The sequence below is a fragment of the Anomalospiza imberbis genome, chromosome 2 (genome assembly GCF_031753505.1).
Source record: "Anomalospiza imberbis isolate Cuckoo-Finch-1a 21T00152 chromosome 2, ASM3175350v1, whole genome shotgun sequence".
Classification (NCBI taxonomy): Eukaryota; Metazoa; Chordata; class Aves; order Passeriformes; family Viduidae; genus Anomalospiza; species Anomalospiza imberbis.
This window is the reverse complement of record NC_089682.1, coordinates 25,283,342-25,295,670: the sequence shown is the minus strand read 5'-3', so window position 1 is coordinate 25,295,670 and position 12,329 is coordinate 25,283,342. Positions and strand designations below refer to the sequence as shown.

General features: G+C 42.0%; 1 long non-coding RNA gene across 1 annotated transcript; it reads right to left on the bottom strand.

Annotated features, from left to right (window-relative positions):
• Positions 1-517: 517 nt before the first annotated feature.
• Positions 518-10,401, bottom strand: LOC137465838 (uncharacterized). Its single transcript, XR_010994850.1, has 2 exons — positions 10,167-10,401; positions 518-1,248 (listed from the first exon to the last, which is right to left on the bottom strand). It is a non-coding gene; the product is annotated as an uncharacterized lncRNA (long non-coding RNA).
• Between the last annotated feature and the right edge of the window lie 1,928 nt (positions 10,402-12,329).

The window sequence follows — 12,329 nt, the reverse complement described above, 5'->3', positions numbered from 1 at the left end:
CACCAGTTTCCAGAGTTAGTGGGGTCTCTAGGAGCAAGACCTACTTTGTGTGTGTCTCTAAGGGTGACACCAGGTGTGGTGGTGGCTGTGGGCCCAGAGGAGAACCAGCCAGCTCAGGGTGTGGGGGGGAATGAGTGGTGTGGTCTTTGCCAGCAACTACTTGGGGGGGGTAGGGGTGTCTCATACATCCAGGGGGCAGCAGCTGAGGGACTGGGATCCAGGGGCCATCTATGAGGCAGACTGAGCACCTGAGCTGAGCCTTAGGAGTGGTCCATCCTGTTAAGGTAGGTATGTTCTCTCTAGAGACCTCCTGGTTTTGCTCAGGGATGAGCAGGATGAGGCTGTTGTTGTTGCCTGTGTTTGTGTGAATGCTGTGTGTCTGTCTGTGACCTTGTGGCCAGCCATGTGGTGTATGTGTGCTCCATATGTCTGTGCCTCCTGGGAATACATTTCCAGCCTCAGGACAGGGAGGAGCTGCAGGCACATGGCTGCAGTATCCTCACCTCCCCTGGGCTGCTGGATATGGCATATTTTGCTCTAATAGTCTGAGTTATCAAACCATTCTGGATTTCTCCTTCATATAGATGTAAAGTACATAGCAGGGTAGGACTCTGCCCCAAGGTCAGATGCCACAGAAGGAAAGCGAAAGTTGAAGGTACAGACTTTGGCAGCAGGTTAGTCCAGTGAGTGACAGTCACAGAGAGAACTACTCAAATTGTAGCAGTCAAAGTTCAGCAGATTTTTATCATAGTTATTCTACTAGCCCACCCATTCCTGTGTGAATGGTTAGGAGCAAGAAAGAAAAATAACCAAAATCTTCAATTCATACCTTGGAATGTCCAGAACGTGATGTGGGTGACTTTGCTCCATTTCAACACTTCCTAGTCCAAGGTGAGCAACCAAGGACTGTGCATAGAAGATATCCCTCTTGAAGGCTTTTCTTATAAATTCTGAGATACTTTTCCCAACTTACTTCCATATCTTGTTCAAAAATCAACACTCCGAGTGGAAGCATTGTCATCTGTCACTCAGGCAAACTGAAGTTACAATCAGAAGTCCAATGCAGAATTGGATATTTCTTTGTATTGAGTTTGTGTGGCCAGGTTTTGGTATGCAGAGGGCTACAGGGGTGGTTTGTCTGAGAAGGTGCCAAAAGCTTCCCCCATATCTGATGTAGGCAGTGCCAACTGGCTCCAAGACAGACCTGCCACTGACTAAGGCTGAGTCCATCTGTGATGGTGGTAGCACCTTGGGAATAACACATTTAAGGAGGTAAAAAGATTACTACACAATAGCAGCTGCAGAGAGAGCAAGGTGTGACATGTGAGAGCAACAGCCCTACAGACACCCAGGTCAGTGAAGGAGCAGGTAGAGCTGCTCCAGGCAGAGCAGAGATTCCCCTGCAGCCCGTGGTGCAGACCATGGTGAGGCAGCTGTGCCCTGCAGCCCATGTAGGGTCAGCAGGGCAGGACACCATGTAACAAACCAGCTGCAGCCCCCATTTCCCATCTACCCAAGCCATTGAGGGAGTACAAGGTAGAGAATCAGGAGGAAATTTAAGTCCAAGAAGGAAGAAGGGATGGGGTAACATTTATTTTTTTTTAAAGACTTAGGTTTACTATTCATTATTGTACTCTGATTTGGTTGGTAATATATTGATTTTTTTACCCAAATTCTTGTCTGTTTTGCCCATAACAGTGACTGGTAAGTGATCTCTCCCTGTTCCTACCTCGACCCACAAACCTTTCATTTTATTTCTCCTCCCTGTCCAGCTTAGGAAAGAGTGATAGAAATTTTGGTGGGAATTTGGCATCAAAACCCACCATAGATGTTCACTTTTTAAGTCCAGGGTCACTGAGTTTGAGGAAGTCAGCTTTTGCTCTTGCTTTCATGAACTCCCTTGGAAAAACCACCTCAGAACTGCCTTCAGAAATATTACAATAAATTGTTCTTGGAACATAATGCTTACAAAGGTTTTGACAGTGCTGACATTACTCAGTATTACTGCAGTGTTATTTCAGTGATACTCTTCAGACTTAAGGAGACAAAGGCACATAAATTCCCAAAACTGATCAGGGCAAAAATCAGTTCAGAATATCCTGTTTCTGATGCTGGCCAGCAGCTGGAAATATTTGTCCCCAGTATATCCTCCCTATCTTATTTGGAAGCACAGGGGTTTCCCAAGGCAAGCATCACAGTCAAATAAGTACATGCAATAACTCAGCAATGGACCTATTTGCGCCTGGCTCTCGGTGGCCCTGGGATGGAGGTTGGCCGGCTCGCTGTCCCACTGGTGGCCGCAGGGCAGACACGCGCATGGCCACTCCTGAGTCTCTGGCCAGACTGTTGCAGGTGGCAGTGATCCCTGCGGCCTGGGTAGCCCAGCAGAGGCACAGGGCACAAGGAAACTTGAGGCAAAGGAATAAGGGAGGGACACTTGTCTGAGTCTCCAGATATTTAATGTCAAAGTCGGGGCAGGGGAACACAGGGAGGACACAACCTTTGACCAATAGCAGGGCATTAGGGGAGGGGTGCAGGGAAAGGGCTCCCCAACAGAAGCCAACATGGGGAGGGAGCAAACCTTACAACCCAATCCTGCCCTGAGGAAGGGATGAGAGACAGGGAACACTCCAGAACCAAAGGAGTGTGCTACCTTTGACAGACAGGGGTAAGACAAGGGAACAAGGGAGGTGCACAGGTGGATTGACATACATTTTGGCGGGGAAAACTGTGGCAAACAACTCAGGACTGAACCATTAGGGAAGCCAAATGGGGTACAGAGACTGAACCACTACAAACTTATAACAAGGAATATTAAAACATACTACAGAAGAACCAACTGTAAATAACAGACTACCACACCTATTCTTGAATTTCTCTACTTTTTTTTTTTTTACTGGATCCTGTAACAGATTATTTAATTATACACCACGTTCATCTTACAGACAAGATGTTAACTTAGCTATGTGTTCCATAGCCCTTCTCTTGTGAAAAATAATGAGTAATAATTGCCAATTTTCTAGATAATCTACAAATTTATTGCCTTCCATTCCAAGTCAGTTGACGATGACTGTCTCCAAATGCTTCCTACAGAAAATCTAGAAGGCTTGGAGAAGCCCAGAAGATAGACTTGGACATCTAATTTAAACTTACTAAAATTAAGAAAGATTAACCCTACCTTTTACTGTCCTGAAAAATATTGTCTGAATATGGCTATTTGAGCACTCATTAATTTTTATGATTTTGTTGAAATGCATCCAAGTAACAAACCCCCTTGGTTTTTTGAGAGCATTGGAAATTAACATAAAGCCTAATACCTATGAGCTGCTATGCATTGTATTCACCACATTATTAATATACTGGATGTATAAACTTATGCATTCAGTACAGAATGATGAGCTTTTTTAAGAACATGACTTTTTTCATACCTATCATAGCAGAAAATACTTTAGAAAAAGCCCTAACACACACAACCCTCTATTCTGCATTATGGAATCAGGATCACAGAGTGGGTCAGGGTGGAAGGGACCACAGTTGGTCACCTGGTCCAACCTCCCTGCTCAAGCAGGGTCACACTAGAGCACGTTGCCCAGGATGGTGTCCAGATGGTTCTTGAATATCTCCAATGAGGGACAGCCCACAACATCTCTGGACAATCTATTCCCAGTAAAAAAGTTATTCCTCATGCTCAGGTGGCACTTCCTGTGCCTCAGTTTCTGCCCATTGCCTCTTTTCCTATTGTTTCACACCCCTGAGCAGAGCCTGGTTCCATCCCCCAATACCCTCCCTTCAGATACTGACAGACATTGAAACCTCACTGCTAGCTTACAGTGATAACCTTGATGGAAACTCAAAGGTTAAATTTCCTTTGTCCTTCATTTAAAAATACAGAAGATACCACGCTGGAGCTACTGCTGATGAGGACTACTTTGACTATTTAAATAACATGAATGTGTAAGCTTTGTGTTGTCTTTGTTCAGTATGAGTGTTCCTACAGTTGACAACAATTCACAAATGGATGGATTTCACTGCAGAGCTGTGGCATATGTTCTTAGTGGAAGCTTTTTACATCATTTCTGCTTCATTGGAAGGCCCAGTGTAGGGTACCTGGCCCCTGAAGTGTCAGCCAGAATGCCTTGTTCAGCACCACAGCTTCTTTCAGCGCCACAGGCTGAGCTGGGAGCCCCCAAATAGTGACCTTAACAGCTCCAAACTAGCCTCTCAAGGCAGAATTCTTGTGGATTTTCACCAGTTGTCTGAGTATGTGTGGCACAGTTCCTGGAAGACCAAGTTCTTAAGAGGCAGGTACAGGTGCTGATAGACCTTCAGCCATTTTAGGTATAATCTAAGCAGCCACCTACTTAAACCAGGAACCTTCAAAGAAACTTGAAACTCAAGCTGAAAGCCTGGAGGCTTATGTGGTGCTGAGTGGGCTACTAGAAGGAGGGAGCTGGGGGTGCAATATTGTCCTTCAGTGCCTTAAATCTTCCTGCACTTCAGTTTGTCCCCAGGTGCTCTAGTCAATCTGGTCTTTAGCTACATGGGTACCCCCAAAAATTCAGATTTTAGATTGGATTTTAGAGCGTATTTGCACCATAGAAGAAATAGGCCATTACTAACAGTATATAAGAAATGAGGAGACATTCTCCTGGGTGTAGAAACCCAAACTGATTAAACTCATCTGTGGAAAAAAAAAAGTAGTAATAAAAGTATTAAGATTGGTAGGAATGGAGAGTGAATGGGCATATCTGGGTATGGAAGGAAAGGAAGGAAAAGAAAGGAAAACCAGAAGCAGAGCTGTAACCATGGCAGGTGTCGACAGTACCCAGCGAGGCAAGTTCCCAGTATCCACACACCTTCACAGAGCACCCAGGCAGAGGAGGCACTTAGACTTAAAGAGAGGAGAGTGTGCATTATGAGGAGATGACAGAAAGGTAATGGGCAGGACTGGAATGTTAAGACAAACATTACAAGCTAAAAGGGAACAAGTATTAAGGAGTTACATAAACAGATCAGGATGCCTCAAAAGACCACAGTTGCAGTCAGTTCCTTAAAGGCACATCTTGGTGACCTCAGCTTTTTGGCCACATGCTGAAAGGCCCAGGAGATCCAAGGAGTGGAAGATAGCTGGCACCCATCATACTCCTGTTTTACCCAGGCCCTCTGGACATGCAGCTCAGGACTTGTGAATAGGGAGGCATGAACAGAATTAGCTATTTTAAAAATATATATTAAAAAAAAGGTGCACATTGAGTTTTGCTATGGTTTCTCCTGAATTCTGGAGACACCAACACAACCTTTGTATTGGACTTCAGTTGCTTTCTCCCAGGTAGCTCTGAAAGTACTGGAGGCGCTTTAGTACCTTTGCCTCTACACTTCAGCCCGCAGTCTTCCTAGGCAAATGGTAAAGTGAGGGGTGAAACGACTCACAAAGCCGGTCTGCCTCATGAGGGGAAGCATATATCTCATGGAGGCACAAATCATGGAAACTATTCTTGGCTGACAAATGCACAGCCATCAAGTCTCCCATTTTGGAGATCGATTGCTCACTCTGGTAGTTATTTAGAGTATTCACAGTTGATCTGCCAGCTGCTAATGAATTTAGAGGGGCTGAATACTTTATATTTGGGAGGAGATGAAATGATTCTTGGTCATCAAGGGTTGACTTCCCTCAAGGTTGAACTCAGTCACCGTTGCTGTAAAGGAGATGAAGCACTGGGATCGTGAGGAGCAATGCCACTGTTCTGTAGCTGCTGACAGCATTACACTCACAGTCCTTTCTCTGCAATTCCCCATAAGCAAGTAAAGTGCACTTGTGTACCTAGGCTGTATTTCAGCTGAGCACTGCTACATGCACAGGCTAACAGGAAAATAGTCCCCGAACCTTCAAGTACATTACCTGTGGTAAATTAATCATTTAATGTAGGTATACATTTATGTAATATTCGCCCAAGAGTTGCTCTGGAATTCTCTTTGAATAATACACAATTAGATTTAAATGTTTTCCTCAATTTTCCTTTCATGGGCGTATTTTCCAAATTTTCTCTGATAATTCATTCCATAGCTGCATTTCAACTGGTTTGTAAAATTTTACTAACTCACAAAGATATAATTTGCATAGAAATGAAATACAGACAGAAATGCTGAAGGAAAAAAGGACGTTTAAACTAAGTATAGCATCACAAACAATTTCTTTCATAGGTGCTTTCCAGTGCAGTTGGAAACAGTCATTTAAAAGAATACTATCAAAGAACATGCTGTACCAAGAAATGGTATATTATAAGCCCAATTCAAACAGCCACATCTAAATTCCACATTCATATGAATTGAATGATTGACTGATTATTGCTGGCATTTATTTCACAGAAAGAGGGCAGCTTAATAAAAGTGTATTATTCAGTCAATGGTATGCTATGATGGATAAAGAGGTGAAAATCACAAACATTTAAATCCAAAAAAAGGCAGAAGGCAAAGCAAGTACTGAAAAGGAGGGAAGAGAATTCATTGCTAACAGATCGTCTTTTAGGCTACCCTATTGACAGTCTAGTCTAGCAACCAAGCTCAGAAAACATGGAAAACTGTGCCTGGGATGGAATTTACAGATGACTTGTGGGTAAAGAAGGAGGAGCTGCTCATTATTTTTCTTCCTGCTTATTGCATATCTGCTCCCATTGGTCTTTACTTGCTGGCAAGATAGGCCTTTGTTGATTAAATCTCACGTGGGCTTCCTAAAAGCAAAGCAAATTAGAACAAATGTTGCTCTTGCAGGAAGACAACATGTGCATTAGCACATCAGCCAAAGGCAACCTTGAAACAGAGCCTTAAAACCACTTTTCTCCATGTTCAAAATTCTCAATTAACAGGTTGAATCCAGAACTTGAGCTGTGCTCCTCCAGTGGCCTTAGAGCACAATACCTCATTGCTGGTCCTGATGATGCACAAAGCCTGTAGGGAGTTAAATTGTCTCTCATCCAGACTACACATTCATATCCCCTGGTGTTCACACAAGAAAAGACTGTCACCAACAGACATTCTCTTTCTCAGAGAAAATGAGTTTAAGCCCTTGGCAATCACCTTTCCTATCTATTCCTGCTTTCCCCCAGTTTCAGAAGCAACCCAAGTATTGAAATTCAAGTCCCTGCAAAAGCCCATCACCCTTCTTCCGCTTCTACCCATGTTCCTGTGAGGGTCAGAAATGAAACACACAAGACTATGAGGGGACAAGACTGGAAGCAAATAAGTGCCCTCTCAGCCACTCTTTGCTAGCCTATCTCCTCACAGCACTGTTTCACAACAGCCAAAACTGCCTTCTGCAATGGCATTGCAGGAGCTTCTTCTGGGGGCCTCCTATCCTGACATACACACACATTACCTCTTCTGCTTTAAAAAAAATATTTATCATAAGTCAGCCACAGGGACAAATAGAAGAGGCAAAGCATCACATTGACCTTAAAAACACTCCAGCAAAAGTTGAAGATGAGTAACTAAAAGACTTGGGCCACAAGTGCGTGGTGGTGCATCATGCACCAAGGAAGAGACCCAGCTCAATCGCTGAGAAACATCAACATAGCACACACTGCTTTACTTAGAGCACAAAAAAAAACAATCCACTTCCATCTGGGGAAAAAAGATACATTGACTTCCCATTTTGAACAGAATAATTTTTTCTTTTTAATCTGAATTTTTCAGTTATAAAGAAATCTTTGTATACACACAAGACTGTTTCTAAACGGCAATCACTGATCTCTTCCCAGACCACAAATTATATCTAAACTATGTTGACAGGTCAGAGTAATTGAGTAACTTGAAAAATGCAGCTCACATCCATCCAGGAGTTTGCACAGTTCTCAGGATTTTTCTTTAAGAAGGATGGAGACAATGTAGTCTATTCTGTTTGTTACTGCAGTGGTTTCTCACACAAAGGAGATCTGGAGAGCCATTTACCTGAACAGTGCTTTATAAATCCTTCCTAAAAATGGCATCTTGCAAATATAACATTCAGTTTCTACTCAGGAGACTTGGTTTCATGTCAAAACAAAAAGAGATGCTAGAATCACTTAAGTGAGTGAAAACCAGTATTCATCTTTATATTCCCAGTTTCCTCAGTCTTTTTTTTAACTATAAACCACCTTATCAAATGTTCAGATTGTTGTTTTTTTTTTAAAGCAGCTTGCAGTACATTTCTTATGGTGAATGAACAGAGCTGGGAGAAGTGAGTATGGCAGAAACTAATGCAATTGGCAAAACTCCTTTACTCAGATTTGAGCTCTCAGCACTAGCAGTCCCCAGTACTAGAAGAGATCCTTCTGTGTATATTCTTGTAAAAAAAAAAAAAATCTAGCAAAGAAGTCCTGAAATGCATTGCCAGGTAAGCAAATCTTTTAAATAATCCATTCTTTCAAAATTTTCTGGATGCATGCCAAGTATTTGAGTTAAAGAATTCTAATTATGCTATTTTTCCTATCAGCCTTTGCACTAGGCCAAAAGGTTTGACCAGGTGATCTTCTGAGGTCACTTCCAACATAAGCTAGTATATGATTCTGTGAAATTCATTGTATACTGAATTCTCTTGCTTAATGGATCTTGATTTGGAAATTATTTCCCTCTGTAAGACTCCTTTTGGGTGAAAATGAAAATTTGGTGTCCATTTGGTCCTCACTGGAATAGCAGATGCATTTCCCATCTGCCCATTCTCCCTCTGCAGAGGAGTAGCATTCAAACTACATGTAATATTCTGATTACACTATCAGCTAAGTCCAGGATGATATTTTACATATGCTTTTTATGATAGCAAGTGGCCAAAATAAAAAAAGTGAAGAGCAATCCCACGGGGTTCTTATTAATCATAACTAACAGGTGTGTGAACACAGACATTATTTCAGTCTCTTAGAAGTTTTATATGAAGAGTCTGATGTTTTATTATACAGAAAAAACACCTCACTCCTCTGTCTTGTGGTCATATTGTGAAGCTGAAGTTACCCAAAAACAGCAGTGCAAACGATTTATCAAAATCTCCTAATTCAGGAAGAACATAGGATCTCAGATGGACCTGGAACACAGCCAGAAGAAGCAAGGTTTGAGGACAAGCTGGCCCATGCAGCCTTAGTGGGAGAATGATGTTGCAACTGCTGTAGATAAAGCACTGATTGACTCTGCCCAGGGTCCAAGAGGAATGTTATTGCACACTATGCTTTCAAGTCTACCTTCATTGCCCCTTGGAGCTCACCACACTTACTCATTCAAGACTCCTTTTGCAAGTAAAGCCCCTCTAACTGTACTGTTATCACAGAACCTAAAGAAATCACAAAGCAGTTTGTTTCCACAGATCCAGAAGTACAGCAGCTTCTCTGTCACTTAAATCTGTAGCAGCAACTTTAAACAAAAAGACACAGCCAAGGCTATGATATTCCATACAGCATGGGTAAATGGAAGCACACACTGGATGCATTTTTTGCCCAATAAAAATTTTTAAGCCATATGTAGCTTAAAATCATGCAGAACCTCTAGAAGTAGCATGCAATGTTAATGTTCTTCTCATATGATTCTTTCTTTCATCCTATTTAATGGTATATGAGTGAATGCAAAGAAAGAAACACACCTGGCAAGTTCAGAATGATAAATCCCTATCAATATATTTTTTTCAGATTCTATCACAAGAAATTAGATTTTCTTTTCTAACAGTGATCCATTGCAAATGAGTTATTTAACATAACTTTAAAACTCAGCCTTAGGAATTAAAAACCATTCAGAAACAGGTACTACGGGAATCACCACCAACAATATTTTAGAAAAAGCAGGAAACACTAGAAAAACAGAGAACATCTTAAATTTTTACACAGCAGCTGCCAAAATACCAGCTCCTTCAGAAAACAGTCAGGTAGTGAGAAACCTGCAGTAGAGAGGCTGAAGGACACACACAGGAACTCTGAACAGCAAGGGGAAAACCAGTCCCTCTCAACACCTGGTTTAAAACTCCAGGATGGAATGGAAGAAGGCACCTTCCGGTCCTAGACTAGTACTGGCCATTGCTATCACCCCACAGGGAGATAAACAAGCAGCACACTCATCACAGCCCATGCCGCAGTCGAGACAGCCACGATACATAGAACATCACCACACAATTTCAGAAAGCTTTAAGTATTCACCCAAACAGAGTAACACCATACCTCAACAGACGGCTTCAGGCATCTGCCCATACAGAGCAACATCATGGCACTTCAGAAGGCTCCAAGCACCTGCCCTTCTCGTTCTTTAGCCCAACTTTTTATGCCCCTCATGTTGATGCATTGCACCTGTGTGCCCTCTGTTCCCTTCGGTGGTTGGTCAGTGCACCTGGGCACTCCATGGCTCATTGCTGTCAATGCTGCTCACCTGCTTTTCACAGCTGTACCCACTGGGGACCAGGCTCACTGCAGCCCCACTCCCAATGACCACAAACTGTGTGCCTACACACACTGATAGTGGATAAGGCAGGAGCACTTTTCTTTGAGCTACTGGTTACTGCTTTTTGTTGGGCTTTTAGAGCAAAAGGGCAGGAAAGAGGGTGAAATAGCTCTTTCCCACTCCATTGTAACATATCCCATGAAAGTGAAAATGCGATAGGACAAAAGAAATGGGAGCGCATACACATGGAAAGCAAGGGTAGTTCTGAAGATTAGGGATTTGGGACAAGGGATAAAAAGGAGAATATTTTTACCCACTAAACAAAGAAAAGTGTGGAAGAATGAGAATATGAGATCAGGAGAGCCTGGTTGGACAAGGTACAATCAAAGTTGCCACAGAGGAGAGTAAGAGAAGTGCACATGCTGCCCCTGCATGAGGCTGAGGAATCTTGCCACACTCTTGTGGCCAGCACCATCTTTCTAATCATAAGACACTGAGAAATTAAACAAAGACAAAGAAATCTTTCTAAAAGAAAAAGAACAACAGATCAGGGGTAGGTGTAGTGTTAACACAATTAATTTAGATAAACTGGAACCTGTGTGTTTGTGCAGATGGAGGCAAGCGTTGCTGCTCATGGTCTAGGAATCACATGATGAAGAGTATTCAGTATATTTTTGCATCTCTTTTTCTTCAAACTTGTTCCAGATTTTACTGAGGTATTGACAACTTTGCCAGCTATAAACCTTTGACTCAGCATGTTTTTAAGATCTGTTCCTCTCTGACTAAAGACAGATCCTGAGAAATGTTGAGTAGCCTTCTCGGACCACTCAAACCATCAGGAATAAATGAAGCAATATCTGTTTCCAGAAATGAGACCAGTGCATCCTGCTAATGACAAAGCAAGAAGCAACAGCCTTGATTCCTGAGAGAATGGATGTTTCAGTACGTGAAATGGTCTAATTTAAAACATGTGATCCCCTGCATAGCTAAGGGTCTCTTCACTCCCTCACCCACATTTTCCAGATAGACAAGTTTGGCATGTTCCACACTGGGGGTTTCTCTCTGGCATCCATTCTATAACACTCCACACCTGGGCTGCCCCTTAATTGATAATGTAATTATCAGCATAGTCATATTACTTCACACTAAGCATTTTCAACCATTTATCACAATGTTGATCTTTATTTTAAATATAAATCAGGCAATCATTTATGTCTTTTATGTTCTTTGTATTTATTCAAGAATATTTAACTGTAGACAAAAGGTGACTTATTCATTATTCATCCTGAACAAGGCAAGTATGGCAATTTGAAAAGCCTGACATTTGAGCTTTTTGCCAACACTAGCAAAATTATATCCTTCCCATTGTAAATCAATGAAGTAGAATCATTGTGCACAAAAGAATTAAATTGCCTTGTCACTTTAATAAGGCCACCTTATATACAACCTTCAGCCAATGCCATTGTGCAGAAAAAGGGTGCATCCTTTGCCTCAGCTGTCTCAGATCTCAGTAGGCTTTCCAATTAAATGAACATCCTCTTAGTCTTTCACTCCACTCCACTCTTTCTCTTTTTTGAGAGGCAATGTCAGAATGTCATAGGCATAACTTGCTATCAGTGGCATGCACACATCAAAGTGAATTAACTTCCTCCAACTCCTGCTTTCTTTTGGCAGCCTTTTTAACTTGTTTGTCAATTCCAAAATGATGGAACTCCAAGAAAGGGGATTTTTTTTTGTTGATGTTTACTGAGCATAGATAAAAGCTGCAAATAGCTATCTGCAAACCAAAAAACTATACAAATGTGAAGATCCTTTGCAGGCAATGTAGATAATGTAAAATGGCAAAGAAACAACATGTCCAATCAGGCAGAACACAAGTGGCATATGCCAGGAAGAGAACAACTTTGGATGTTTTCACTTCACAAGCTAGGACCCTATTTTACAAT